This window comes from Lissotriton vulgaris, chromosome 11 (assembly GCF_964263255.1).
Source record: "Lissotriton vulgaris chromosome 11, aLisVul1.2, whole genome shotgun sequence".
In the NCBI taxonomy this organism is placed as follows: Eukaryota; Metazoa; Chordata; class Amphibia; order Caudata; family Salamandridae; genus Lissotriton; species Lissotriton vulgaris.
This window is the reverse complement of record NC_141699.1, coordinates 1,012,764,177-1,012,791,509: the sequence shown is the minus strand read 5'-3', so window position 1 is coordinate 1,012,791,509 and position 27,333 is coordinate 1,012,764,177. Positions and strand designations below refer to the sequence as shown.

Sequence of the window (27,333 nt, the reverse complement as noted above, 5' to 3'; positions counted from 1 at the left end):
GCCACGGGAGCTTTCGCTTCTCGTCGCATGGAATATTGGCGTTGAGGCTGTGGCAATGGTATCTCATGTCTGGGGTAAAACTTGTCCCATCCGCAATGAGTACGGTACAATGCTGGCGCAAGCGCCTTAGCCCACTCTTCTGCAAAATGCAGAGCCTGCTCCTTCGGCACTGTGTGTGCGAAAGCAGGGAGGATTACCTCCTTCCCCTGTGGAGCAGACAGAACGAAGGTGGGGGCTAGTCAGCCTCAGCTAACAAAATGTCATATGTAGTGGTCAGATTTTTTCCAAAATGCCCCTTTTACAGTACGTTGTATGTCACCTTCAATTAAGAAGACTATTACATAAAGTCTTTCAGGGGGAGCCACTTTAGTGTCAGCAGTTTCAAAAGCAAGAAACATGTCAGTTGCTGTCACCTTCAGAAGGGGACGCAATGCTTCCCGCACTACTGTAATTTCCACCGCGCTGTCTAACAGCGTCAGCGCACATGTCAGATTCCAAAGCTGCGTTCTTACTATCCATTGCTTATCGGGCTGTTAAAGCAGCAATTTTCTTCTTCTGGAACTGGGGTCCTTGACGTTGAGAGTCGTCTTGCTTGCCTTTATCCTCCGTCTTGCGGGGCTGCTCACGGATTTGTTGGGCACCCCGTCCTCTGCCGCTGTCTCCACCACCGGTTGGTGAGACTGATGGATCCTGCAAAGAGCCAGGAGAACGTTGATCAGGAACCTGTAAATGACCAGGCGACTTAATATTAGTGCGGTTGCACAAATCATATGTGCGCTCAGTAGACACAGGTATTGGCGAAGAAGGATGCGACCCCTGTTTCTGTTCCTTTTTCCCCTGTTTTTTATTTTTGTTCCAATTCTTTTTTGGAATAGTGGTGTGTTCCTCCTGCTCGGAAGACTGCTTCTGTTTTGCCGTCTTAGCAAAAGGCTTAACACCCAAACTGTTGTGGCCAATGGTCTTATAAGCAGCAGCAATGATTTTCGGTAACTGTTGGGGCTTATCGGCATCAGGGACATCGTGCAAAGCATTAGACACCTGGAAGTTAACCGCATCTCCCTTAAAATTAGCAAGGACGAGATCGGAAACAACTTCAAACGATCCAAGGAGTCTCATCCCCAATTCAACAGCCGCCTCAGCTCCGTGTTCGTCTTGGACACGCTTAATGACGGAGGGCAGAACAGCCATCAACGGAGTGCCGAAGCACTTAGTATAGACTGTCGTAAAAATCTTACCCCAAGTGTCACAATCAGATACCTCCGGTATCAAGTCTTTCTGCAATCTAATCGTTAGAATCCTGTGTTTCTCAACAGGAGACGTATTAGGAAACACTTCTTCCAGCTGGTCAAATTTCTCAGCAAGCCAAAAAGGTAAATCATCCTTATCTTGGGGCCGCTTGCCCATAACCAAATTAACCATGACAGGATCAATTTTCAACCCGGCTGGTCCAGCTGGTTGCACTGCATTGTCAGGCGGCCCTGCCTGGACGTGGCGGGAAACTTATTGCACTAGAGCCCAGTGCACTATGACCAAAGAGGTATAGAGCACACGCAACTCATCAATAGTGACTTGCATGTGACGAGGATGCGGCGTGTAACCGGCCAAAACCAGCCATGTGCCCCCCGGAATAGACTAAGGGCCTAACCAAACTGTCGTCACCGATTGGGGAAGGGCACCATTAAACCAAACTTGATGCTGCCAAGCTAAAATAGGAATCTCCAGTGTCCTATATGGGATGAAGTTTAGAGGCACAGCCGTCGGATTATAAATGTGAAACAGACCAGAATCCGCAAAGACTGCCGGAAAGGTAACCCATGGGTAAAATAGCTCAAATGGGTAAGCTGCTTCAGCACTCACCACGAAAACTACTGCCATGCCATCCACTGTGACGCTATACGTCTGCAAAAGTTTGCAGACAGTCACCCTACTATGTTGTTTTATCTCAACGTCAGCCATAAGGATACAATAGAGTAAAGTACAATGCAAAGAAATGTAGCTCTAATGGGGAGTAACTCAATCAGAACCTTTTTAAATTATCAAGCTTGAAAGAACCTATGTAACTATAGGGAGTTATTCCGTCACCACTGTCAACCGGAAACAATGATGAGGGTGTTGTGGACTGATATAAGCACTACTCGAGAGTCTCAAAATAAGACCACATCGTTAGGTGCGCCATGTTGCAGGGATTCTGCTCAGACACAGAACTGTGCACAGAGACCCAGGACATCAGTGAATTGTGGTGGACCAAAAAACTCACCTCAGTACTTAGAACGCCCTAACTGCCAAGCATCAGTGTCACATTAGCTCTTCGTCCTATAGCAAAGGAACCAATGATTAGTCAACCTAGAACAGGCGACTTAGGTTACTCACAGGAATGGTGGGAATCAAGAAAAATCTTTCATTATATTCTCATACCAGTCCACAACATGGGTAAGAAAAGAGACACTGTAAAGTTTAAAATGTTTATTTTAACAACGTGCTCTAAGATGCAGTAATTGTGCAAGCCTAAGCAGGCATATGATTAAAAATAATATAATCAGCATTGTAACAATTCCATAAAACACAAAAGGAGAAATTTTTTTATAATGCGGGTGGAAATAGGAGTTATAGTGCCTAGTGTACCACCCTCTTTAGCTAGGGGCTATATTTTATAAAATATAGAAGGTCTCTTAGGCTTGAATGGGGACCCCATACCGCCACGATCAGCAGGAGTAAATCACATCAGTATCTGCAGCTCTCTCTCTGGAAACAGATTTGCTCCAAGTGCCTAAATCATGCATGCATTGTGATATTAAAGATGCCAGAATTTCAGCTAGTTGCAGTTGCGTGCGTGTTATGTGTAGTGCAAGAGCCGAGCAGCCCGAACAACACCTAACATTGTTTTGATAACCTTGGTGGCTTCAGCACACACTGTGCAGACTAAGGTCGATATGTAAATCTAGGGATGTGGAAAACAAGTCATTCTCATGTGAAGAATTCACGCACCCTAACTGACAACAACAGTTACATATTGTGTTGTGTGCAAAAGCAGCAAAAAGGTAAAATGGCGTTTAGTCTTCTAATAAGCCTACGTTAACATAGCAATTTGTATACGCACGGCCCTGCCCTCACTACAACCTATATAAGGAGGTGGGCACTGAAATGTAAGATTGGGGCAAGTGCCAATTTTTATACAATGAAAGATGGCTCTGTAGGTTGAGTTGGATAAAGCGAAGTGTCCCATCTGCCTGAGAAGACCACTGACCGTTTTGCACTTCCTTATAACTTGCTCCTGTTTTGCTGCTAGTAGACGAACATTGTTGCTACCGACCTTTAGATTGACTCACATCCAACATACAAAAGGTCTAATGCAATTAATTTTAAGTTGATATCATACCTGTGTGGTATGCAGTAGGGAAAATCTTGTCTGTTGTATATGACCAGTTAATTAAGCTGAAAGGCTTGCTGCATTAGGGATATGTAATGTGTATATTGAGGTATCTTAGTTTTAGTTATACCATCAACATAAGAAAGGATATTTTGTGAAAAAGTTTTTTTAAATAGTAATCTGTATAGTAGTAAATGTATTTTGTACTTTTGCTGCTTTATTTTGCACATAGGAAATAGCATTATTGCACTCTGATAACTGATCATTTTGGTATAGACAAGCTTAATGTCCATTTTGAAAATTGCGCACGGTCTAAAAATGATTGTTGAAATATGATTTTTCCTGTATTATCATTGACTATTTTTGAATATATGAAATAGTTTTTGTATATGGTGAAATGTTTATCCAATGTCTATCTCACTTACTTGCTCAAGATATTAAAATAATTGCAGTTATAATGCCAATGGCCTAGTTTACACCTTAGTGGATTGTATTTTGCACAAAGATTATGTGAACCCTGTCTGGAAATAAGATTGATGAAATGTTCCTGTGGCAAAGGGGTTAAGGTCTATTGTTTTCATTTCTATCATCACTATTGGCTTAAAACCCACCTTCCCGGTGTGAAGGAAACCCATATGATGAACAGGGCGTCCAGGATCGACAGCTGATGGGTATTTTTCCACACAGGAAAGATGCTCAACTTTTGACGTAGTTCAAAGCCTACCTTTCAGACACATACTCGAGCCAACTGTTTGATAGACCCACTACTATTCTTTGTTGTGAAAGTTTGTATTAAGGGGCTATAGTAGTGTGGGGTCTTTAAATTTCCCCTTGGGCCCTTCTCCCTCTCTTTTGTATTCTGTTGTTTTGTAATGCATAGTAAACAGGAGAGATTTTAAAGTGTTTTTATATTGATCGGGTAGCAGGTAAAATAAATGTGTTTCTTTTAAACACTATTGTGTGGGAGGGTAAAGTATGCTAGGAACAATTTTTTATTGTAAACATATACAATTTAATACTATTGTTTTTTTTGTAGTACGTGTGTATACGAGTTGTTTGTACTGCCTTTTGAAGCATGATATTAAACCAACCTGAACTGATCTGAGAGTCATTCACACCTATCCCCAGGATGGGAGAAGGCTGTCTTGTGGCTGCAACCATAAATGGTCCCTGGAAAAAGTAAGCAACAGCGTGGCAAGTTTCTTAAATTGCCTTTTACTTAAAAGTTACATTAAATTCAACTTATGGGAATTAAGTCGGGTTTGATGTAATGTTTTTTAGATACCATTAAAAACCAACTTTAGGAATCCCATTGAGAAGTTAAGGCTGCTGAGTTGTCAGAGCGAAACCCCGTACTTGCCAATGGGGCTACGAGCCTTTCTCCAGCAAAAATGACCATTTGAGGTTTTTATTGTTAGAACATGTAAAAACGCATGCTCCACTTGTTAATCTACAGCAAACTGCCTTAGGCTTCAATAGGTCTGCTTGAGGGGTAACTTATGTAAATTAAAAAGGAAGGTCTCGACTTTCTTAAGTTTAAATTGCAAAGTCTAGTTACCAGTTTAACAACATCTTTGCCTGCCAGCAATGGCAAACTTGGAGTCTTTCTTTACTGTGTCACACTTGCGGTGGCACAACAAGTGCTGCAGTCCATGACGCATACTTAAAGTTGGTGTCCCTGGGAACCTCTGGTACCATATACTAGAGACTTATGATTGAGTTAACTTATGCCAAATGTGGGTTAACGAATCAGACATATACCTTTTAAGAGTCAGAGCACTGGCACTGAGTTCTGGGTAGCAGACCTAAGTGCACTTTCGCAGTCAAAAAAACAGCAGCATCAGTCCAAATTTTTGGGGGTGATCATGAAGAATGCCAGTCATCAAGAGAAAAATAATCAGGTGCCAAGGTAAAAATCTGTGATTTCCTACTATTAGCTTTGTCACTCAAGTCAATAGAAAGAGCCATTAAAATCAGAAATATGATGAAAATAGGCAGTGGCAGGGTGGTCACTGAGTTATTGTCCAGGACTTGGTTTAACCCATGGAAAAATACATTGACTCTAGTTGAAATGCAGAAGGGCGTGATATTAGGAATAGTGGGATATGAAAGAGATAAATAGGTCCTCGAGTGAGATGTGCATAAAGTCATTTATATAGGTCTTTCTAACAGAGGGGTTTTGAGAAAATGAGTCATACCCCTCACACTTTGGGTTCAAGTTGATTTGGTGGTAGTTGTGTGACCTGTGCCGCAGAGCAGTGGCCTGTAAGAGGCACTAGAATGGGTCAAACAGTCAGTCAGGGTGACCTAGCAGAGTTGGAGAGTGAAAAAAGATGTGATTTATGATTACAGTTGGACCGTGCCTTCCTCAGGCAAATTAAGAAGTTATGAGGAAAGAAATGGTTTCAATAAAAAGATATGATTCTGGTATATGGTGAGGTAAGATGAAATATGCACATTCTATGTTTTGGGGCTAGTACTGTTGCTTAAGCACAAATGTGCAAAAGAGCAACAACCTGCCTATGCGAGCACTGAAATATTAGAATGGAGAGCGTATTTTGTGGTTGTGTGTGGTTATATGGTTGGTTGGGTGGATAGATGGATGCGGTAGTGGATTCTGATTAGGAAAAGCGTAGTGGATAATCAGTGAGTCGTGAGTGGTCTTGAAGAAGTATAGTCGATGAGTATCCTCCGGTTGGGACACGTGGAGCTGGCTTACTTAAAGAGTGTGGTTGTGGTCCAGTAGTAAAAGGGTATACTAACTGCAGTGGCAGTAAGAAGATAGTAAGTCTGGTTTGGGTGAATGAATAGGGGACATCAGTAGAGGTACAAGGCAGTCAGTGATGCTCAATCTGGTGTAGTGGGAGATTATAGTGTTGTACTCTCAGCTCAATATTTACTCTGGGACAGCTCTTCAGTGAATAATGTGGGTGGGTGGTCCAAAGAAAGCTAATTTTGTGTATGGCATGCAAGCAGTTTTAAACATAAACAAATAATCCAGTCACCTACCATGTCATACCAGTTGTTTTTCTTTTTGCAGAGAGGAGGTCTGGAAGCCTCTGTATCAGCTATTTCAGTGGGACAAGTGGAATTAGTTAACATTATCTGAAGCATCCCCACATATCAGAGTATAACAAATAGGCCTACCATCTGAGCCTTGCAATTGGGGAACATCACTTACAACGCATTTTTTACAACGCACTACCATTACATCGCAACCATTACATCGCATACCATTACAACGCATTGCGCTGGGGGGCGCTCTAGGATAGGGAATATATTTAATTTACTATCCAACACCTTCCCTGCTATCCACGGGGACTGGAGTTGGAATAGTAAATTAAATAATTCACTATCCAGCGCCTAAAAGCATTATGCGTTGTAATGGACTGCGTGGTAAAAACCGCGTTGTAAAGACATGCGATGTAAAAGCATGCGTTGTAGTGACACCAATCCTTGCAATTAGTGCAAATCTCTCTGTGAGCTATTACATAAACCACATGTGAATGTAAACACATTGTGTCCAAGTGTCATCGAAGGCATGCGGTTTAAATGATTCGAAACCAACAAAGTCAGACCACACCTTTTATTGACTTTTTCACTTAATGAAATTCTTTCTCAGACCTCCATAGATTATTTTTTTAGCAGCATGCTGTCATCTTCAACTGTATGTGACGCATTCTGATTTTAAAAATAGAAATATTGAAGTAACACATCCACATACACACACGCACCCTCACATCTACACACACACACTCACATACACACACACCCACACGTACTCATGAATCCCAACATCCTGGGGAATACAAGCCTAAATTATTCCTTCCTCCCTAAACACATTTTACAATAATTTCTGCTCAGTCGTGATCACGAAAGAGTTAGAAACGTTCACAACAATGCTTTCACCAAACATACTAGGGCTTCAAGCTCTAAAATTAAATCCTAGCACAACAGACATGTCAAACAATTAAAAAATGTATCACTCTGTTCCTCAAGGCTGTACCCATTAGCCACCTATGAAGAAGACCCAAACTTTGGGATGAAACATATCACAGTCACAGATTATATCTGCTTTTGACAGCTGCTGAAACAAGATTTCATGCCTGAGACCCTCCCACAAGAATAAAGGATTCCATTTTGAAATCTTGGGACTGCTGATGATCCCCACTGAAGTTTTTGCAGTGTGAGGTATGTGGCCATTGTGAGCCACTATTATTAAAGTTATTTTCCCATAGTCTCTGGGAATTAACTATCCCAGGCAGCGTGAATAGGCCAATTATGACTTCAACACTTGAAAACATATATTAACCCATTCATATTCATTCTCATATTACATATGCACTACTGTGAGTAAGGATCAACACTTGTTCTAACTATGCTTAGTTTCATTATCATCTTGTCAAACTTTAATACCAATCCAGTAAATTGAACAACTTGTTTTGCCGTTCTCAGGGATGGCTTTCCTTTCCATTTTACCACTCTTTCATCACATGCTTTTTGGGAATCTATTCAAGAGTACATCCCCCTCTGCTCAGCATGTCCTTTTTAATATCTGCACAGTATGAGATGAGCTTAAACAAATTCTGTGTGCAATAAAGACAAGGGGCAGCCAGCAACAGCTACTTTTCACTGGTCATTTTACAGAAGGGTGGTGCTTCTCGCTTAAATCATAACATTTTTTTTTCATTTTTCATATGTCTTTATTTTGAATGTTTCATCATAAAAGAAGTTAACAATATAAAATACATCATAGAAAAAGACATACAACAATTCATAAAAGAAGTTAAAATACAATTATACGAGCCTTATAAAAGAAATGCTAGCATTTAAAATAGAGATTGTTATTCCATTAAAAGGATAAAAATACAATCAATATGGTCAGAATAAAAGTTAAGAGGAATCACTACACTGCTTGCTGCCTGGCCCTAATAATCCACACCCAGCCTAGGAATTTTGCAACAGCAATTACAATGGGTTTGCTCGTGTCATACCTCAAGATCCTTAAGGCTACAGACCCCACCCTTTCGCCCATATTACGACAAATTGGTTTCAGCCATTTGGCCCGGGGGGGCAGCATTAGCCAGTCATTCAAAGAATATATGTCCAATGGTTTCCCTACGGTCAGTGCACCAGCGACAGGATTCAGACTCCTGGCCCTTCCAATTTTTAGTAAATGATCTGATAGGAAGGCAGCCGACATTTAACTGATGGTAAAGTTTCCTGTCGCTGGACATGCTGATAGTGTCCCAGTAGTCTTCTAGGGAAGGATCACTTTTAAGCTCAATGAACATACCAGACAAAGAGGTGGCCGAAAGTTGTCTGATATGTTTCTGGCTTATTAAAGACCAGTATAGGCTTTTAAATAGTTTTTTAGGTGGAAAGGGATTATTGGCAGGGTCAGTCAACAGGTTTCCCAGGCCCATAAACTCCAAGAGCAATCTGACTTGCTTGAACCATAGTATATTTCCCGAACCCAAAATGGATCTAACATCCATAATTACTTTAGCGTATGGGGCTAGTTCGGGGGTGGTCCAGATCCTCCTCCATAGAGCCACTGGTTTAAAACGAGCAATGTCGTCTATGGAGTGACAGCCTAAATCCATTAACAACGGTTTTGTGGGACTAGAGCAGGGAAGACCTGTAAGATTCCTTAAAAAATTATTTTGTACTTTGACCAACGGGGAAAGGTCCACAAATCCCCAGAGGTCCGCACCGTACAGGATCGCTGAACCTATCCTGGAGTTGTAGATCTTCAAAGCTGGGCCTATCCTTTTGGTCTGGGACATTCTCTGTTCTTTGACCAAACACCCTGAAAGCTGGGCAAACTTAACCGATAGGGTGTCTATTTGGGGCTTCCATCTCAGTTAGCTCTCTAAAACAATCCTCAAATAAGTCATTACATTTGTCTGCTCTAACTTAACACCTTGGCTGCTAGGTGTTTTCCCCTCCTGTGCTGGAAACTGCTTTTTTACTTTATTTATGACGAGCTCAGCTCGTCATCAGCACAGCTCAACCGTGCATCATGACGAGCTGAGCTCGTCATGAGCATCGAAAGGGTTATTATTATTCATCGTGACATGGCCAACCATTGGTGTACCCTTATTAAGAATCATAAACTTGGTTTTGGTGACATTAACCTGTAGATCATGATCTTGGCAAAATTCTTCAAACTTGTTCAGGGCCACCTGCAGGCCCACCTGTGTCTGCGATAGTAGGAGGGTGTCATCCGCAAACATGAGTAGCGGAAACTTGGTGCCACCCAGGGAAGGGGCGTCTGTCGGGAAGGTAGAAAAATACTGCACAACCCTGTTGATGAATAACAAAAACAGGGTTGGCACTAGGACGCACCCTTGCCTGACACCCCGTGACACTGTGAATCTATTTGTGACCTGCTCTTGCTTGCCCCAGCTAACTTGTGCAAAGTTTGCCTCGTGGAGCCTAATCACGACATTCAAAAGGTTCGGGGGCATTCCCAGGTTTCCTAAAACCCCCCACAGTTTGACCCTAGGAACTAAGTCAAATGCTGACTTAAGGTCTACAAAGGCGGCGAACAGAGTACCACCACCTAAGCTGATTATTTTCCAATAAATCAGTTGGAACCTGAGGACCTGCTCGATGGTACTAATGCAGGATCTAAACCCGGCCTGAAGGGGAGATAACAGATCCTCCAGCTCAATCCAACTCTGAATTCTTGCCAGGACCATCCTGGCAACAATTTTTTGAATAGAGTCAATCAAGCTGATTGGACGATAGTTCCCCGGGCTTGAACGATCTCCCTTCTTATATATTGGCAGTATCTCAGCTCCTATCCATGAATCCGGGATAACAGCCCCATTGGGGATTGCGTTAGCCAGAAATACAATATAAGGTACTCAGTTTGTTTGATCATGTTTGAAGAGGTCAGCCGGGATGCAATCAATACCCGGGGCCTTTCCACGGGGGATCTTGCTCAAAGCTTCCTCAACTTCTCTGCAGTCAAATGTAATGTTGTATATGTTAGTCATAGGACGGGAGTCATAGGGGGAGGTTTAGTCAATAAGTTTCGGCCCAGAAAACTGGGACCCAAAGTGCTCAACCCAGATCTCGGCAGGGACGTGGTTTGTAGGAACATGCGAGTTAAGGGAATTACCCCATTTAACAATGTGCCAGAACTTGGTCAGGTTTTTTTGCTTGCTGGCCACAAATCATAACAATAAGGGGCAGATTTGAAATGATTTTGAATCTGGCCTGTGTCACTTTTGTGGAGCAGCTGGATGCAAAATCATTTTTGGTATCTACTTAGCCATGTAAAGCCACTTTTCTAGGCCATTGTGTGGGTTAGTAATTACAACGTAATACAACCGGGCATATAGTGCTGCCTTACATTACCTTACGTTGGGCAAGTGTTCCATGTGGGGGGCATGGGCATTGCCATGTATCCGCCCATGGATTTTGGTGCATTTCCAGATTTACTAAAACTAATTAACCTGGGAAGTGTCAAAATGCTATGTCTTCTCCAGTGAGACATAAAGGAGAGACACATCTCTGTTTCTCCTCTTTATTTCCTCTTTGCACGTGTGCTGCATTCTGCAGCCCACATAGAAAGAGGAAAATGCCCCTAATGATTGTTTTTATGCAGGAAGTGCATTAAGAGGCATTGCTGCGCCTCCAAACCACCGACTCTCACCAAATTCTCACATATACCAAAGAAAATAAAAGCTTTCTAAGGCTGCCTCCTATGTCCTTGGGGGTTTTCACACTTCTTAATGTACATTGGCTGTTCAAAACATTCTAAGATGAACTGGAAATTAAGCCTGTGCAGTGGGTTATAGCTTGTCTTCTCTGTCACAGTGTGAAATCAGCTTCTCACTGGGGGACTGTGTAAAGTGATCTCATATAGTGTAACACAAGGTGGCACCATGTGAGCTGGCAGGTCTGTCAATGACCCCCCTCCTCCGATAAACTTGTCTGTTTTAACCTGATAGAATTTGGAAATCAACTTTCTAGGTAAATATATGTGAGTCGCCATTTGCTGGCAGGGAACCAACTGTACCCTCAGTTCAAAGGTCTTGTTATCTTATAAACAGAATATGAGATAGACTAGCAAAAAGATGAGTGCCTAGCTTATTTATTTAGGCATTTAAGTAGCGCTCTGAATGTGATGTATTGCATCCCCTACCTTGACTTAAGTATCTACATGATTCGTCTGATGTTTCATATTTTTAGTTCAAGCCTAGCGGCAGCGCGCATAGCTGCTCGCTCTGCAAGACTGCAATGATAGAGTATGGGAGAGTAGCCGCTCCCACTCTCTGCCGATATTTTTCATTGGCTTGCGTCATTGTCTTTTGTAAATGCTGCCTTCTTTAATAGGCTTGTTAGTCTATCCTTAGTACAGCCTTGTCTTCATTTGTAACCTCCCATGGTGACGGGCCCCTTTACTTCGGTCGTTACACGGGACCTGTTATTTCGTTTGTAAGCACTATTTACTATATTGTGTTTCTCTTATTGCAAGCCAGACATGAGATGCTTCAGCTGAAACCGCTTGCGTTTTTTTAAGCAGCACAGCCGCCCCATAACACGTCGTCCACTTTCAATCACTTTAACCCAGCATTATCTTGTGTCGGTTTCAACCCCCTGAGTAAAATGGATTTAGAAATGATGAGCAAATTAAATCATGTGAATTCCAGGTAGAACATAATCTTGTGCTAATGGGCTGAAGCTGACAACAGCACATCTGTGTTACATGTCTTCTACACTAAAGCCACCTGATGGGTTGTTTTTAAAAGCCTGTTTTATTAACAGCACCACTACTACCACCTATACCACCACCACCACCAATACCACCACCAATACCACCACCTCCACCACCACCAACACCACCACCTTCACCACCACCAACACCACCACCACCAATAATACCACCACCACCAACACCACTACCAATACCACCCCCACCAATACCATCACCAGCAATACCACCACCACCAACACCGCCACCAATTTCACCGCCAATACCGCTACCACCAACACCACCACCACCAATACCACCACTACCAATAACACCACCAGCAATAACACTACCAATACCACTACCAATACCACCACCACAAATATCACAACCACCAATACCTCCACTCCACAAATACTACCACCACCACCACCAATACCACCACTTCTACCACCACTACCACCACCAATACCAATACCACCACCAATACCACCACCACCAATACCAATACCATCACCACCACCAATACCACCAAACCAATACTACCACCACCACAAATACCACCACCAATACTACCACCACCACCACCACTCCAATACCACCAATATCAATACCACTGCCAATACCATCACCACCTATACCACCAATACCAATACCACCAGAACCATAACCACCAATACCACCACCACCAATACCACCACCATCAATACCACCAGTAGCACCACCACCAATACCACTACCAATACCACCACCACCAATACCACCGCCACCAATATCACCACCACCACTAATATCACACCAGCAATACCACCACCAATACCACCACTACCACCACCACCAATACCATCACCACCACTAATATCACACCAGCAATACCACCACCAATACCACCACAACCACCACCACCAATACCATCACCACCACTAATACCACAATCAATACCAATATCACCACCAATACCATCACCAATACCTACTCCACCACCACCAATACCACCCCACCACCAAAACCACCACCAACACAACCACCACCAATACCACCACCACCAATACTATCACCAATACCACCACCACTAATACCATCATTACCATCACCAATACCCCCACCACCAATACCTCCACCAAACCACTCCCACCAATACCGCAACCATTACCACCACCAATACTACCAATACCACCACCACCAATAATACCACCAACACTACCACCATTGCCACCAAAACTACTACCACCGATACCACTACCACCACCAATGCCACCAATACCATCACCACCAATACCAGCATCAGCAATACCACCAATACCACCACCACCAATACCAATACCACCAACACTGATACCACCACCTCAGCGCCTCTCGCTAGCTAGTAATAGCAGGGGCACTGTAAGATGCCGCAGCTGCAGCCAAGACCATCTCTCCCTCCCTCCCTCCATGCCTGTCATTAAGCACAGGCCGCCCTGCACCAGGAGGTGAACCCAGGGCCTTACTACAGCTGAAGTGCCTTATATTAGTCCAAAGATAGCAATGACATTACACAATCCCACACTGCACTCTCAAATCAAGGAGAGGGCAGGAAATAGCCCCCCTCCCACTCTTCCTCCTGAGCTGTGACAGTAAAATCACAGAGCGAGAGGTGTTGGAGCGCTTTGTTAGTGTTTATAGCTCGGATCATATGTAACTCTCATTTCACACATTGTGTCTGTATAATTATAATTTACAACACTTACACATCTTCTTCACTTCACTATTGATCACTACTTTGGAGACGTTGCAGGCCAGTCTCTTCAAGTGGTCGAGAAGGCCCTTTATTACAATGCAATAGGTCTCTCATTTCCGAGAGTTTAAGCTATTAGTATTGTAAATGACAATGCCTTTTATTTATGTTTTAAAACCCACAACATAAATAAAAGCCATTGTCGTTTACAATGCCAATAGCTCAAACTCGTGTGAATGCGCGACCTATGCTTGTATAAATATATATGAACGAAAGCATGCCACTCAATGCTGAACTGGATAGCCAATAGCGGCCCTGGCAAACATGCTCCAACTAGTCCCACTCCCTTCATCGCCTCATGTAATCTCTTACTTTTCATCCATCCGTTCCCTCTATCGTCTTCTTTCCTCTCTTCCCCCACTGTGATCACTTTCCCTCCACTTCCCCGCAGTGCTCTCTTTCTTAAAACCTCCCATGCCTGCTGAAATTAACCTTGGTAAGTTGGAGAAAGTGACAGACATACCAGGAGCACCCCCCTGCCCTGAAACCCAGACTCCTGGGGCAAAGCCAAGTAGAATAAAGGGCCAGTCTGCCCGATGCCACATCAGATTGTTGTATCACCACTATGAGTGCGTTTTGTAGTGTACTCTTGTGCGAGTGAAAAAGTTAGGGATACCACATCTACTGATCACTCCCGTAAACAAAGAAATAGCTGTCCAATTGTGTAGAAAAATGTAAAATACAGGTATTAGTTATATACCAAGAGTTTCTCACGCCCCTGGTCCACTAACCATGCTGCACCATTTGTAGGTACGCCCTTGCCTCTGTTAATATTTTCTTGGCAAAAGTAACAGGTAGCTATATTGGTACTTCTGAAACTGGCAGAAAGGAAATCTTGAAAATGCCTATCTGCAATGTAAATAAGTAAGTAAGTAAGCAAGTACATTTATTTTGCATAGTTAATTAAAACCATTGCAATTTGAATAAAAACCATTGCAGTTCGCCCATTAAAAATATGACATGTATGTACTGTGCATTTTCACTATATCAATAACGTAACATGTAAAACAATTTACAATTTTTAAAATCATGAAAATTAAATGCAATTTACCAGACATTATTATATAAAATTCATCTTAGTTTCATTGTTCTCTGAGAGCTTAAACACACTCATTTCTGCTGCTCCTTAGAGTTGATATTATTAGGCAACACTTTAGTCATAGTTCAGCTTAATTAAATAACTACGAGCTTAGTTAAAGGTTAAAATCCTGCATCTTTTTCTCCACCACCTTCATAAACTTTACCAGGCTGCAGTTCAGCTGCGGATCGTCTGGTGTGAAACAGGCAAGAACTGCATGTCTGCGAGTACGTATTCCTCGTCGGTTGAACTTTAATTTCAGCAGACGTTTTCTTTCCTCCAGCAGTTTGTCGCAGCAACACAACAGATGTGTCATGTCCTCGAATACCTTGCCACATAAATGACAGAGGGAGCCCCCTTTATCCCTCAGCCAGTGTGGGAGATGGCATATACAGGGTAACAGGCCCAATCTGAGCTTTAGAAATTTCAATTTTGTAATTCTTGAATACCCCTGGTCGAGGTAGCTCTGTTGGCCTTGATTGGAATAAGAGTTTAGGATAATCCATCCATGTGACCTCTTGGCAACAGTCGCCTTGTCCTCTATCCACGAAAGATATTTTGTAGTTTTCTTTACTAATCTTTTGACCGTGGTGTGATTAGTAGGGGTATTCCACAGCTCCTGTATACCTAGGGTCGCCAAGCTTTTTTCCAGGTATTTGGCAGCTGGCGAGGCCGGATTTCTCTGTATTTCTGCCCATAAGAAGCTGTTTAAAGTTCCCTTTTTGGCTTTCCTGATTTTGTCCCACGTAGTTATGTAGGCCCCTTGTCTAGCCAGAGACTGTTTTTGGCCACCAAACTCTAACCTAAGAGGTATGTTTTGGCAGACCGAAAAGAATCCTATATGCTGCTGTTACAGTTTTGTCCAGAGTCACTGCGTCTCTTCCTCTTTGTGCTTCGCTGCCATAGGTAATTGTGGGCAAAAGTTTGGCCCGTATAACTTGCGTCAGGGGAAGGAGAGATGGACTAGTGAGTCTTCCATTTAGTTTTTTTAAGGTGATTGCTATCGTGATACCTTTTCCTCTGATGCTTTCTTTTTGGATCTGCAGTGAGGTATCACTGTTTTTAAAATCAGAAGAATGTATTTTAAAAGGTAAGAATTACAAACAAGCACTGTCTAACCATCGTCTAACTTATGAAAATCTTCCAAAGCTATTAATAAGACAACATCAAAGGATAAATACAAAAGAGTATCTTGATCCCTGCCATGCAACCTTTGTGGTTTGTTTGTAAATGGTAATAATACAATAACTTCAAATGTTTTAATAACTGAAATAGATATCTGTCACTGCTAGCAAAATCATATTTGCTCAAAGAAGAGCCAATTTGCGTATTTATTTTGTGAAATACACATTCTGTACACTCCGCTGCCAATATTTACAAGAAGTCTGAAACCCATACACATGGGTACATCCACCTTTTCAAACTGATAGTCAGCGACCATAAGCCAAAAGGGCATTCCCATGTTATGCTTACTGAAAATTCTTTCCTTCTTTGTGAAAAGAAATTGTATGTAGGTTTGTAATATAACCACAAACACTACTTTTTATATAAACAAATATTTCAAGCATTTTAAGGATACACATCTAAGCTAGTACAGCCACAGTAAGTCTTCAACTCTAAAATATCAAACTGTGAGTCAACCAGGAACCATTAAAAGATATTGAAATGAGCGTTGTGTGGAAGGCCTCTCAGGGACAGGACAAGGAGCCACACAAACGTTATTAGTGGATGAAGTCTCAGAATCTACATAGACCAGCATGCAATGTGGACAAGGGCAAATGCTATAAGAGCCACCTTGGCTCTACAGACATACCAGGCACATGTACATCACCCTGAGGATGAGAGCATGGCGATCCCATCTTCCCTTAATCAGAGCATTGAAGAAGAGCTATGAGTAGAAATATTCTACCATGCTGTAAAGTGCAGTGCAGCAGCAGGAGATGTAGGGGTGCCCAGGGTTGAGTGAGTGGGGGGTCGCTGCAGGATAGCGTCAGTGGGTGATCCGACCAGGGTTCGTGGCGCTAGGCATAATCCACACGTAGACTGGCACAATTGGGCTTGCCTTCGATGTGCAGCGGCCTCCAATAAGTCGGTTCTGGCAGGGGGAGGAGTGCAGGGGGCAGTGGGTGGGGCTAAGGTGTGGTAAGAAGAAATGGGAAGAAGATGCAGGAGAGCAGGTAGGGATGGGGAGGCAACAAATGGGATAGGGTTGGAGGGACTGAGGAAAAGATAGAGGCACACATTAAAGAGGCACAAAGTAAAAGAGTGAGAGAAAGAGGCCCAAAGTAAAAGAGAGAGAAAGGGGCACAAGCAATGGAAACAAGTGAGAGAAAGGGGCAGAAAGAAAAGGCAAGGAGTGAAAACGGTAGAACAAAGCAAAAAGGCAAAGAGGGAAAGAAAACCTCCAGAAGTAGAGGCAAAGTGTGGGAGAAAGAGGCATAAAGCAGTGGTAAAGAGTGAAAGAAAGTGGCACAAACCAAAGAGAAAGAGTGAGAGAAAGAGGCACAAAGTAAAGGCTAAGAGTGAGAGAAAGAGTCAAGTAGTGCTCTTCATCGGCAAATCAATATTTGCATTCACTCCTAAATTATTTGCAACTCCTGTTCCACAACCTTGAATCTTCATGATCTAATTTCTCATTCTCACACCTTGCATCAGATGTACACCACTCATTCCTAAACTATCAGAAGACACAAAACCCAAGTAGAACCCATAATATGATTCCTGCCATTTCTCTGAAATTGCTTTGTCTGTGCAACCATCAGCTTCTCCTTAATCCTTTTCTGCTTCACATCAAATCAATCACTACAATATTTGGCATAGTTCGGGATCTCATTGATACCTTTAGTCTGCCAACACATCAGATTCCACTGAATATTCGAATTAAGTTCAGAATGAAGACCCATACCAACAACAGATATAAAACCGGCAGGAACATCTTTCTCGAGATCTTCTACTCTGTTGTGTTTTTTTTTATTCTGCATCAACTCAACAGTAAGCATGCATTGTCTCTTTCTGCTCTTGTGTAGAACCCATGATCTTTGCCCAACTAATTTCTTTCTCTGGAAATCTCCTTTTCAAAATTGTCTATCACTGCTCTGAACTTGTCAGCAACTACTTTAGATGGGGCATTATTGGCCGCAAGGCAGCTGGTTCTTCAGTCAGCAAAGCAACAGCAACCCTGCACCATAATCCACAAGGAATAACAATTTCAAACAGTGTGTCCAACTCAGTCTAAAGCATTTTTGAAATTCTTGTTGTAAGAAATTGGGTTATTGGTTGAGGGAGGTAGAAGTCCCATTCAGGCAACAACCACAATCCTTGTGAACCACAACAGTCACTAAATTAACCCTCTAGTGCCTTGCACAAAAACAATCCGTCTTAATTTATGGGCAATGTGTAAAGTAGAATTAGAGATTATGATTATTTTTCTTTTTTTCTTTAGTGAAAATAGCAGCATAAAGCACAAAGCACCACCCTTGGCTATCTTTTTACACTAGCTACAAGTTAAGTCTACCATAATGGAGTATGGGCCAAATACAGGGACCCAGTTAGTCCTGCTGAAGAGTCACCTTCTCAAGTCAGGTGCGAAGAGTTCTGTTTACGTTGGTGGAGGCAGCGAGGAAGAGGCTTTCGGCATGGAAAGCAGGTTGAGAGTCATGGACCGTCATTGCTTTAGCTTGGTGAGCCGATCATTCCTGTAGCCTTGCATTAGTTGATCTTCGAAATGGTTGGGGTGGCAGAGTTTTGACACGGCAGCCTGTGCGAAGTTGCAAAGAGCACAGAAATTAGGATTTTCACCTTTTTTTTCAGGAGAAGCTCTGACTGATGCCATCCAAGTGTCCACGAAACGGGGGTAATTCTTCGGGATAAGGACTTTCTCCAGCAGAGGCCGGAAGCAGGGCTCAGTTAGGTCCAAGCATTTCCAGGCAGTCCCAGTTGCAGCTGGTCAGCTAGGCAACTGCAGGGAGGTTTCTGGAAGCTTGTTGTGTCTCTTTAGCTCACACAGGAGTCTGGTCAACTGACCCTTGGAGTAACTCTGTGTAGCCTGGCATCAAGGAAACTAACTCCAATCGTCATCCTTCTGACAGCAAAGCCGTCCTTCAAGCAGCAAGGCATTCCTTCTGGCAGCAAGGAAGTCCATCTTCTGAATCTCCCACAGGTCCAAGAATGATCTGAATGTCCTCTTTTTAAACCTGGTGTTAGCATTTGTGTGTGGGAATTCCTTGAACTGCCCCAAAAATGGGTTCTGCACAGCTCTTCCCCTTTGCCTGATCCTGGCTGCACACTGTCTAAATGACCAAATCATTGGCATGCCCGGTGTCTGGCTCCTGTTTGTGTGCTGCAGGCAAGGTCTTTTGAAATGAAATCAGGTCAGTGTACACCACCTCCCAAGCCATCCTGTCAGGAAGACCATCTCCCAGCTACTTCCAGATCCCAATGGTTTACTATCTGGGCCCAATACTCAAACTTGATGGGGACCATTAACAGGCCCAGGCAGCTGGAAACTCCTAGAAAGGCCTCAGAAACTTTAGGCATGGAAATACAGACTCCATATAAGTGGTATAATCTAAAATTCAACTTAACATTTTTAAATTACAAGTCATTTAAGTGTAAACATAGTTTTTTTGCTCCCAAACTGAAGTTAGCACCTATTAAATGTAATTAGGTAACCCAATGTTAGTCTTTGGGCTACCTAATTGCATGCGCACATGCAAGATGTACAGCATAGTATTTTCTTCAATGAAGAAGGACGCGAGGAGCAGGAAGGAGAGCGGCCAGGCAGGGTAGGTGGCAGAAATACAGTTAAGTGCCTTTTTCTACAATTTTTAAAGAATTTGGGAGGGGGGAGGGAGCGGGGAGGGAGCGGAGTGAAGCATAGTTCCACTGAGTTTTTTTCAAACTCGCGGATCTACGCGTAGGGGCACTAGGCCAGCTCCGCCCACCCTTAGAGTAAAGATCATCTCTTGTCCAAGGCACAAACACATATTTCTCTCCATGTAGTTCTGTTAAATGAAATCCTAAAACTGCCTACACTGTGGAATCACTAACATACCCTTTTCCTTTCCTGACTCTGTAGCTTTCCTTTTTGCAGTTCCCCTCTTCTACCTTTCTCTGTACTTCTTCAAATCCCTCCTTCCTACATCTTTTCAACTAGATATTTAATGTGAGCTTGCAAAATCACCAAGTCCAACTCTTTTATTTCATCATTGGTCATATCCATTTTGTAATTTCTCTGCAAATTCCTCATTCTACCAATAATGACTTTACATTCATTACTTTTCTGATCAAACATCTCATTTTATCTCCATTGTATGTCATCAACCTACTTTTTTCATTTGCTCATGTAGAATGTCTGCTGATTCAGTGTTAAAAAGCTCATGATTAATATCTCTCTCTTCATGAGGCTCAGCAGAAACAGCAGTAAGTATATAATCTGAAACTGGAGAGACAAGACTAGAGTCTGTGCTAGAACTTGGCCAAGCCGTCAAATGATTCTCAGGTGGGAAACTCACTGATTCACCCAAAACTGCCATTACAGTCAATCCCTGTGCCTGTACATTCCAACATTCACCCGCTGGACCCACATCAGGTACCGTGGGCCCCTGCATCTATCTCTGAGTCCCATCTGTATACAGAAGAGATCTGGAATACGAAAAGTCATTTAAAAGATGACACTCCTCATCTGAATCTTGTTCTCACCTCTTCTTTCTTTTCTGTGTCTCCCTCATCTGTTTTCTTTTTGTCTGTTGTTTCCTTAACTATTGCAGGAAAAACGCTCACATAAAAAAATCCTGTGGATGCTTCCGACCAACACCCAAAGGACAGTGGTCCAGGCTTTGATAACATCACGCCTGGACTACGGGAATGTCCTGTACCTTGGCGCTGATCTGACTACGCTGAGAAAACTTCAGGTAGCTCAAAATGCGGCCGCAAGGCTGCTACGCAATGTTCCCAGGAGAGTATCAGCACTCCCTGCCCTTCGCGATTTGCACTGGCTAGAAATTAAAAATAGAATTAAATTTAAGGCCTTGTGTTATATTTTCAAGATTAAACAAGGCTCTGCCCCCAAATATCTACAAAATCTTATTCATGCCTATACTCCTAGCCGTACCCTTAGATCTGCAGGTAAGGGAGACTTTGTCGTTCCTAGATTTAAGCTGGTGAAGATGGGCGGCCACTCCTTTTCGCATCTGGCCACTAAAACGTGGAACACCTTGCCTGTGAGTCTGAAGTTGGAAACTAACTTTGTTAAGTTCCGTAAGGGACTAAAAACTTGGCTTTTTCAGCAATGGGTTTTTTAAGTAAGCACTGTTTTCTTTGAACAGCCGTCCCTCCTTTAAGTCTTGTAGTTTTTCTTCTTCAGTCTTTCCCTTGGCGCCGGGAAACCCATTGCGGGTAGCTGTGCGCCTTACAAGTTTAAATAAATAAATAAATAAATTTAAAAATATTTTTAATAGTTTTATATAGCGCGATCTAGACCCAAGACACCGGGTATCAGAGCCACTCATATGAGCACCATTTTCGTTACAGATGGACTCAATCATATTTGTTTTCGTTAGGCACAGGGAGATTAAGTGCTTTTCCCAGAATCATAAGATGTTGAGCGTCGTTGTGAGACTTGAACCTGGTTCCCCAGCTTTGAGGTCAACCGCTCTAGCCATAAGGCTATAACCTCTCCCCTTCTGATGAACTCACTTATCTTCCAACCATTGTCTAAACGAACCCTTCACTGCTTCTTGATTTTCTTTCTCTCCATCTCTGTGGCCATTCAATCTCATGTATTCAATGCCTCAAACTGTGTAGGTTAATGTAACCGTTTCCTCTCATTCATATTTTGCCTCAAGAAATCTAGCTTACTAATAATAAAGTTCCCCTCTAGAGGAAATTGCGATGTCATTGTCAGAAGAAGTGTATTTGTGTCAGTCACAAACCCTACCCAAGCAGAAACCACAATTTTCTATTAGGATGAAGGTCACAAGCAAACCCCAAATTAACCTGTGCTCAACCCTCCTGTAGCTTGGCACAGAGCAATCAGGTTTAACTTAGAGGCAATGTGTAAAGTATGTATGCAACATTTCAAACAGAAATAAAAAGAAAAACTCCACACCACATTAGAAATATAGAGTAAAATGTCATAAATAATTTGGGACCAAAACACCAAAATACAATCAGTAGAAAAGGATATAAGCAGTTTTAAAGCTTTCAGTGCATATAGTGCCAAAAAATCACAAAACACCAACTCTGGCTATTTGGCCCGTCAGACCAGGACAAAGTCACAAATTTAGGCTGACCGCGATGGAGTGTGGACCAGTTATGGGGACTCCGTTAGCTCTGCTGCTCAAGAGTACCTTAAATCCTGATTGTGTAGAGATGCAAATTCCTTGCGTTGAGTTGCGCTGATCAACATTAAACAATCACCTATGCAGAGCATGTGATGTGAAGCCGTGCACCAAGTTGCATCTTGCATCAAAGTCAGTGACCATCAACAGGGGCTTCCGATGGAACGTCTGGTGTGTCGCCGAGGAGGCCTCTACGTCAAGATGTCTCACACTAGGCCGTTGCTGGTGTAGCCACTGAAGTTTGACTTCTTTTTTAGTGTAGCCACAGGGTCTGTTGAGGACTTGCGTCAAAATGCACAGAGCTGCATCAAGCTGGGCTGGTTCTCGGCATTGAGATGCATCCCTCGGGCTGGCGCAGCCACTGAGGCACTGCATAGTACTGCGTCTGAGCTGTGAGGAGCTGTGGGGCACTGGGCCAGTTTTTGATGTAAAGATTCTTTGTGCTGGATCAATCTTGCTGACCTATCACGTTGATGAGTGGACCTATATTGAGGATGCATGCTGCAGAGCAGCCAGTTGTGTCCCTGTGGCTTGAGAGCAGGAGGTCAGCCGACAGACCCTTGGAGATATTGGAGTCCTGGGACACACACGCAGGCTGGTTTTAGTAGGACAGCCCGCATCCGAAGAGTCCTGGTGCAGCAACAGCAGTCCTTGGGCAGCAAAGTAGGTCAGTAGGGCAGACTTCACAGCTGGACAGTCCTTCTTCCTGGCAAAGTCCACTGGCCCAGGCGTGATGTGAAGAGGTGGGCTCTAGGGTCCAATGTTTACACCTGAAGCCCACTTTGAAGTAGGAGAAACATCAAGAGGTTCCCACCCGAGAGGTGCTTGGAATTCCCTGCCTCCTTGCCCTGGCCCCAAATTGTCTGAAGTCACAAAAGACTATTGTCAAACACATTTGTGAAAGTTCTTTGGCAGGGCCTTGGTGATGGGCAAGTGTGGTAGGTGACAGCTCCTTTTCCTCAACATCAAGCTTCACTTTGTCTCACTGCCTGGGATATACACACAAAGAACAAATGCCAACAACCCCAAGTCATGTAACCCAGGAACAAGCATCAGATAGCAAATGGTTGGGACAGAAAAATGCCAACATTCTAAAAGTTAAGGTAAAGATGCCCTCAAGTGATTCTTTTTGAGATCTAAGTTATTCATAATTTCAAAAATTAAATTACCTGGAGCCCTAAATAGTGGCTTCTTCAACACCAATGTCAAACTAAATTGATAATTTTTCAGCGAAATAAAACACAGAAAAATGAACAAAATTCAACAGAGTAATACAATTCAACACATTTGTATACTTAATCAGGGTTAAATTTATAAAAAAGATTATAAAAAGGGTACAGATTGTAAATCAAGTGAGATCAAAGGTGACTGAAGTAGACACTTTTTCATATAGATCTTTTAACATGACACACTAATGCCCTTGCCCATTTCACAAATTATTTAACAGGTATGACATAATTGACAATACAATGAAGAATTCCTGACAGATTGTTTAAAGAGGAGAGAAAATGGGTCACTTCAACTCCCTCGACGCTGACCACTGCTGTCTCCTCATCCTCCTAGACTTGTCTGCTGCATTTGACACTGTAGACCACAGTCTCCTCTTCAAAGCTCTCAATGAACGAGCTGTCGCAGAGAAAGTGGTCCTTCAGTCGTTCTCCTCCTTCTTCCAGAACCGCTCACAAAGAGTAAAAATCAAATCCTTTGCCTCCGAACTCGTTCCCGTCAACAGAGGAGTTCCTCAAGGCTCCATTCTCTCCCCTAAACTGTTCAACATATATATGGAACCTCTCACCTTCATTCTGAAAAAAGCGAATATCCCCTTTCATCTCTATGCAGATTATACACAGATCTACTTGGAAACCTCCTCCCTCAACGACATTCAAAGACTCAACAATACATTCAATGAAGTCCAAGAATGGCTAGCAAAGAACCACCTCAAACTCAATCAGGGCAAAATTGAGATCCTTCTCATCTCTAACAAGGAAGAAAACCCGCAAATCGTTGAATGGTTGAAAGCTATTGATGCCCTCAACGGAAATCTCACCCTGGCTACCTCGGTCAAATCCCTGGGAATCACCCTTGACCACAAACTCTCCATGTCCAATCACATCAAGAACTCACCCAAGAGCGCCTTCCTCAATCTGAAGCTACCTAACAAAATCAAACCCCACATCCCCTCCTCCGACCTCAAGCAAGCAACCCAAGCCCTGGTGTTGTCCAGACTAGACTATGGGAACGGAGTTCTCACCGGGACTGCTTGCTCTCACCTTGCCCCGCTCAAAACCACCCTCAATGCTGCAGCCAGAATGGTCACCGGAATCAAGAAATGTGTCCACATTTCTCCTGCCCTCAGAGATCTGAAATGGATACCAGTTGAAATGTGGCCAGTTTCAGAACTGCCTGCCTCACACACAAAGCCCTGCACACAGGGAAACCGGAATACTCAAGAAAGCCGGTCAAGCAAGAAATCTCAGGAGTTCCAACTCTCTCCTCCTCATTCCCTTAAAAACACATAAACAAAAGACTGCTGCCTGCTCTTTTGCAGGAAGCGCCCCAAAAATCTGGAACGCCATCCAAATCAACATCAGAACCACCCCCTCCTTTCCAAAATTCAAAAGCCTCCTTAAAACTCTCTACCTCAACCGCGCCTTCTCGAATGCAATTACGTGATGCCCTTGCCTCATCCTGGTTGCCTCCCGTCAGCGCTCCCCCAACGGGTAGCCACCAGTCATCGCACAGCCACTTCCTACCTCTTCCATATCTCAGCCCCCCGGCTGACACCACGAAATAAACTTCTCCACCACCAGTTGTGCCTTCCTAGGGCTTTGATACTTCTTCCTGACTCCTCCTCCTCTGTGCCTACCTCAATCGGCTCACCGCGAAGACCAAAGAGAACTGTAAAGACTCCTTTTGAACATTTTCTCCCTCAATCGGCTTACCCCTGACCCTCAGTTGAACTCTGTAATGCTTCCATTTGAGCTTTTTCTGTATCTCTCCTTCCTTGCCTTTACTCTGTATTTTTGTCTCTTCCTCACCATGTTGTAAAGCGCTCTGATATCGGGTCTGGCCAGCACAATAGAAGACTTCCAAAATAAAAAATAAAATTAAAAAAATAAGACCATTATCAGGCAGAAGATTCTTGTGTGTATTGGTGAACCTTATATGAAGAGAACAATCCAGATAATTTCAGATCAATAAAAGATATCTTAAGAGAAGAAATTAATACACCCAGAATGTGGAAAAATAGGAAACTAATCAATGTGGAGTAGAAATAACATCCAAAACTATGGAAAGCAGAATCACCTTCACCAACACAAACTAAGCAAAACTTCTTATGGACTTACTAGGTAGTAAGAGACCTGGCAGTGTATTCCATGACTGTACAGAACAGTAGCCAATAGACAGTGGCGCTCCAAAAGATCTGAGAAAAAAATGGCAACTTTATGTTGATGATCACACTGGCACTAACTCTGCTGAGTGACATTGTCACTAATTGATTTAACCAGGGCTTTACTTCGTTTATCACACACTGCTCTGAGCCCAGAACAAGTGCTGGATCATAAACCAAATTAGCGGAGGCAATCAAATAAAAGTGGGGAGGGGGAAAAAGAATTCTCCTAAAATCTATAACAAGAGGATGGAAATCTTCTCCATTACGTTAACTCAAATTGTCATGTTATGAGAAATAAAACTGCCTGCCTCATGGATTCTGGAGGCATCTAAGTTGGATATTGAGTATATGGTCAGACGTCTATATCATTAATTGCTGAAGATAAATATCCTATGTTGACAGTAAGGAAATAACTGAGGGAAGGTAACATAACGTTGACACTCCTGAAAGACAATCCATGTTTGGAAGCTAATTATTTAAGTGTACTATCCCTGCAAGGTCGTCTGACCCACGCCTAGTTCATGTGAGCTTACCTGGCTTAAATTGGTAGCAACCCAATGGTTGTAACCGCTTGTAACGAAGTATCATTTATCTTTAGTGTCACAGGTGTTATTTCTGTTGAGATAAAAGGCAACTCCTGCACTGAAAAATAAATAAAAACAGAAACTGAGCTATACCACTACCATCCTTGTGGGTATTGTGACAAATTAAACACTCAAACTAACACTTATTTAATCAGAAGTTGCCGGCTTCTTCATTGTCGTCCTCACTTATAGGATTGAATTGAGGGAAAAAGTCACCCAGCGGAAGAGTATAAATATTCTAAATTGAAGATATAGGAGTCCGACATCTTTCTTGAACACTCTCCTCCATATTGGTGTAGTCAAAACCATACATACAGAAGGACTAGTAACCAAATAAGAAATAATTATAAAAGTTCCGCCTGGTTATTTTTACTGTCGATAAAGAGTAAAGTTATAAAGCATGTCACAAAGTGTCAGTGTACAGAAAGCTACGCCGTTATTTTGGACAATAGTGGAGATGGCAGCCATCTTAATCAGTAAAAAAAATGAAAAGGGACTCACTGGAATAGGTAAGATTAAACATTCATGTGCTAGCCCAAAAGGACAACGGCTGCCATCTCAACATGGTCGTAAAAAATAGGGGAGTGAGTTGACTACAGGATTCTGAATTAAGACAGACAAATCAAACAAAACATGATGGAGAGTCAAATTAAAGCTGCCAAAAAGAACCATAGCATAACGTTGTTAGTCAAAAATTGGAAGAGAACAATTAATCACCATAGATGGAGCTAATGTTAATGATATTGGTTGGAATGAAAAAGTTAATTTGTTTTCATAAGGTATATTTCAAACACTTATGGTTTTGGACAATATGACTTGAATTGGATATTGCTACAAAGATATTTAGTACTCATTTCCGTTTCAGGGATGTGGCCCGATCGGAAGCCAGACTGGCAGTGGTCGAGGAGTTGTTACCTTTTTTCCAGGAGTTTGGCCAGAGTAGGTATGTTGGAGATGGGGCGGTAGTTGTTGGGATCTGACTGGTTTGAGTTAGAATTTTTTAGGATGGGGTGACCTGATCTATTTTGAGGCAGTCAGGTAGGAAACTCTGGGAGAGAGAGGCATTAATTATCTTAGTCCACAGAG

At 42.7% G+C, this 27,333-nt stretch overlaps 1 pseudogene; it reads right to left on the bottom strand.

Moving 5' to 3' along the window:
- Positions 1-522: 522 nt before the first annotated feature.
- The window catches only part of LOC147683940 (uncharacterized), a 65,068-nt pseudogene continuing 38,257 nt past the window's right edge, over positions 523-27,333 (bottom strand).